We start from the raw sequence: 5,000 nt of genomic DNA, 5'->3' as shown, positions 1-5,000 counted from the left end.
GCAGGACGACAAGGTTTGATGCGAGGGAATCTAGCTGTTGTTTCTAGCAGGTCAATCTACCATGTAAAAGCTCTCTCTTCGGTTACAACTGCTGCTGCCGTTAATTAAAGTAACGTTATAACTGCTAGTAGTAGTAGTAGTAGTAGTAGATTCTATACCACTTCCAACGAGGTTGCCTTTATGTGGGCATTTGACTTGTTGGAAATAGCGGGCAAACTTCCCTCTCCTAATATCACCCTACGGCCTTAAAAGAATTAAGGACACATTGGCTAATGTAATCCCTGATGTACTATGCCTGAAAATAAATGTATATGTATATATATATATATATATATATATATATATATATATATATATATATAAAGGATAGTTCAGCTTGGAACACCGTTGATCCACTCTCAGGACTGACCCGGGGTTAAACAACAACTAGTCACACAGCTGTTTGTAGTGCTTCATATTATCAACACCTACTACAACTACTGTTGCTACTACTACTACTACTACTACTGCTGCTACTATTACTACTACTAGCTGAAATTGTAATACACAGAAGTAGCTGTTGTAAATGTATACACGTGTAGTGGTAGTACATACCATTGTTATAACATTACTACCACTACTACTTGTAGATATGACTATTATTGATAGTACTATTACTACTACTGAACGGATTTATTATTCGCTATTAGTTCTGATATTTCTACTGCAACTGTTTTGCCATGCGCCTCTCGTTGCTGGCAGCCTTTACTGCACACAGAAAATAAAATAAAAAAGAACCTTGCCAGCTGTCTTCTTTCGTACTTTACCTTACTAATACCACTATTAGTATTTTATTTTCCACTACTGCTGCTGCTACTACTACTGGTACAGTTATTGATGCAGTATCCAATCGCATCTGACTCAGGCCTACACCATTATTTTTCTGCAACAGTTGTATTATTAACAGGCAATAGTTCTGAAAACGGTAGCAGGAACCAACTATCGGCTGTTGTTGCATGTCATTGGAACTGTTGATACTGTCACACACACACACACACTCTCTCTCTCTCTCTCTCTCTCTCTGCCAACATTGCAACCGCTACGGTTGATGTACTATAACATATTAACCTTTAACGGTACGGTTGGCTATTTACGATAGCCTCTTACCTGGCACCTCTAACGACAGCTAAGCCGAAGAAGGAGCTCTTTTAAGTAATCAATTCTAACAGGTGAAATATATCAGCTGGAATCGTCCATAAAGCGATCTCTCTGCTGCCTTTCAACAAGGATCGGGAGTGAACCAGCAAAAGGAAGTGTTTGTTTATTTGTCTGATTTTCTATGTAATTGCTCAGTCTGTTCTTCGAAGTAGCCAAAATTCCTTTGTCAAACCATATTGTCTTTGAAGTAGGTACCACAAAATAGTATGGGAGTGTCCTGGTTTAGCCTCTTAACCTATCTGGTGTAACAATTAAATCTTTTGTTTTTAAAATTACTGATCATAAAAATAGCATAGAAGCTTTCTGCGTAGACTTTCAACCTGCTTCATGTAACCACCAAAAACCTCCTATCAAATTTAAGTACTGGCTTTTTAAAAAGGGACCGCAAAATAACAAGGGAGCTAACTGCATAGTTTTTGAATCAGTTGAAAATAGCAAGCAAATCTTTATCAAACCAGCATACTATCTATAAAACAGGGGATCACATGAGCAAATCAAGGGGTTCCTATGCAACCACTCTACCTGTTCACTATAAATCTCCTTCATGAAACATTTCTAATTTTAAAATAGGTACACATCATCATCATCATCATCATCATCGTTTAACGTCCGCTTTCCATGCTGGCATGGGTTGGACGATTTGACTGAGGACTGGTGAAACCGGATGGCAACACCAGGCTCCAATCTAATTTGGCAGAGTTTCTACAGTTGGATGCCCTTCCTAACGCCAACCACTCCGAGAGTGTAGTGGGTGCTTTTACATGCCACCGGGCACATTAGATCCACCATCGTGTCACCTGCACGAGGGCCAGTCAGGCGGTACTGGCAATGGCCACGCTCAAAATGGTGTCTTTTATGTGCCACCCGCACAAGAGCCAGTCCAGTGGCACTGGCAACGATCTCGCTCGAAAATCCTATGAAGGCCAGTCAGGCGGTACTGGCAACGGCCACGCTCAAAATGGTGCATCCCATGTGCCACCCGCACAAGAGCCAGTCCAGGGGCACTGGCAACGATCTTACTTGGCTTGCCGGGTCTTCTCACGCACAGCACATTTCCAAAGGTCTCGGTCAGTAGTCATCGCCTCAGAGAGGCCCAATGTTCAAAAGTCTTGCCTCACCACCTCAGCCCAGGTCTTCCTGGGCCTACTTCTTCCACGGGTTCCCTCAACTGTTAGGGTGTGGCACTTTTTCACATAGCTATCCTCATCCATTCTCACCACATGTCCATACCAGCGCAATCGTCTCTCTTGCACACCACAACTGATGCTTCTTATGTTCAGCTTTTCTCTCAAGATACTTACACTCTGACGGGTATGCACACTGACATTACACATCCAGCGGAGCATACTGGCTTCATTCCTTGTGAGCTTACGCATGTCCTCAGCAGTCACAGCCCATGTTTCACTGCCATGTAGCATGGCTGTTCATACACATGCGTCATACAGTCTGCCTTGAATCAAAATGGAGTCTCTATGCCAGGGATTGGCAACAAGTGGCCATACTTGACATGTGGACAACTGACATGTTCACAAACCTTATCTAAAAATCTTTTCATATTTAATAATGTCACTGAAAAGTTGATTCTCAGCTAGTCTTTAGTGTCACAATTTGATTTTTACTTGAATATATGTTTTCCTTTCTCTTTCACCCTTTGCCCTATATTTGTGTGTGTGTGTGTGTATGTATGTATGTAGCAATGCAGATCCTTCTACAGTGAGTAGCCATACAGATCCCCTTATAGCAATCCCCTCGTCCCTTCACATGAAACTGTTGCCCCACCCCCACCTTCCTCACGGTTCATAGTCCTGTAAATTGCATGGCAACCTCAATATTGGTAGTGGAACAGAAAACAAGCACCCAGTCCATGCTGTCGAGTGGTTGATGTTAGGAAGGGCATTCAACCGTAGAAACCATCATGGCAAAGCAGATAGAGGCACTGGAGTTCCATGCAGTCTTTGGACACATTGGATCCAGCTGAATCGTCCAACCTATGACAGCATAGAATATGCACAGTAAATGATGATGATGATGATGATGCCAATGATGCATTACCAGTGATGGAAATGGGATGGGGATATAAGGAATAATTTTAAATGTAAGATCATCATCATCATCATCATCATCGTTGTCATCATTTAAAATCCGTTTTCCATGCTGGCATGGGTTGGATGGGTTGACATAAGTTGGCAAATTGGTTGGCTGCACCAGGCTCCAGTCGTTTGTTTTGGCCTGGTTTCTAGGGCTGGATGCCCTTCCTAACATACCAACCACTTTACAGAGTGTACTGGTTGCTTTTTACATAGCATCAGAGCACTTTTTATGTGGTACCAGTGCTTTTTACATGCATGTATGTATGTATGTATGTATGGATGGATGGATGGATGGATGGATGGATGGGCCATGGGAAACAAAAAATCAAAAGTGGGCCATTATATAATGACATTGCTGACTCCTGTTCCACATATTCTCTTGACTTGCTACACATAACAGCCAAATATCCCTCAATTTACTATCTTTTATCTTTTGTTTCACTGTGACCATGCAGGAGTACTGCCTTGGAAAGGTTTCAGTAGAACAAATTGACCCCAGTTCTTATTCTTTAAGCCTGGTACATATTCTATCAGTTTCTTTTGCTGAACTTCTAAGTTACGGAGACATAAACAAACACTGGTTGTTAAGCAATGGTGAAGGATAAGCACAAATATGAAGAAACACAAGGAAAACATGAAAGGATCACCTTTTTATGTCTGTCTTTCCAAGCATGGCTGTGTGATAAGATGTTTGCATCCAAAGCACATGCTTTTGGATTCAGTCCCACTGCATGGCACCATAGCATCAAGTTGACCAAATTCTTGCGAGTGGATTTGGTAGATGGAAACTGAAAGAAGCCTGGATATATTTATGTGTATGTGTCTTTATTTATATTTGTGTTTGTCTCTCACCACTGTTGGACAACTGGTGCTGGGTTTTTTTACATCCTTATAGTTATAAGGTTCAGCAAAAGAAACTAATAGAACAGGTAACTGAGCTTTAAAAAATATAAGTGTCAGAGGCAGTTTGTTTGACTAAAACCTTTGAAGGTGGTGCCCCAGCATGGCTGCAGTCCAATGACTGAAACAAGTAAAAGATAAAAGAAGCTTGAATGTCTTGGATCTTACTTTAAAACAGGCAGTTTGCATCAGAGGACCAGAGACAGTCTCAGGCAGATTAGTTTCAAAATGGTTAAACAGAACAGTATTAATATCAATGGTGTCAGATTTCCTTAAAACGGCCATGGGCACAGTCATTTTCTCCAAGCACAGCAAATAAAATGCATTTCTCAGAGGAAATCACTTTACATCAAAATGTTGGGGTCCTGAGTATGGGACAGGAGCAACCTATTTTGCTTGTTCCATGTTTGAGAGTAGATTGGGGTCATCAGTGTTCCTAAGGCCTTTGCTTTACTGAACAGAATTGCATGTCATTCTTCCACTGGCATGTGACATAGTGGTTAAGGTGTTGGACTCATAAATCACAAGATTGTGGTTTCAATTCTTGGATAGGGAAACACATTGTTCTTGAGCAAAACACTTCATTTCACATTGCTACAGTCCACTCGGCTGGCAAAAGCAAATAACCCTGTGATACACTGGCATTCCATCCAAGGGGTAAATATATATATACACCACAGAAACTGGGGAACTGTCCCTTATGAGTCTACAGGGTTCAAGAAGGATGCTTCTTCATCATCATCCTCTTGAATGTGGCAATAAGATGACCAACAGTGAATATTTATTTAGTTTCAATCCCCAGCAGGAACCATT

At 41.3% G+C, this 5,000-nt stretch overlaps 1 protein-coding gene across 1 annotated transcript in view; it reads left to right on the top strand.

The window, feature by feature from the left end:
- LOC128249689 (protein GVQW3-like) overlaps positions 1 to 5,000 on the top strand; it is a 17,795-nt gene that overhangs the window by 381 nt on the left and 12,414 nt on the right. The window lies entirely within an intron of this gene.

Source organism: Octopus bimaculoides, chromosome 16 (assembly GCF_046866305.1).
Source record: "Octopus bimaculoides isolate indiv1 chromosome 16, ASM4686630v1, whole genome shotgun sequence".
Taxonomy (NCBI): domain Eukaryota; kingdom Metazoa; phylum Mollusca; class Cephalopoda; order Octopoda; family Octopodidae; genus Octopus; species Octopus bimaculoides.
Note: the sequence above shows the minus strand (reverse complement) of the source record. Positions and strands in the feature narration are given on the sequence as shown.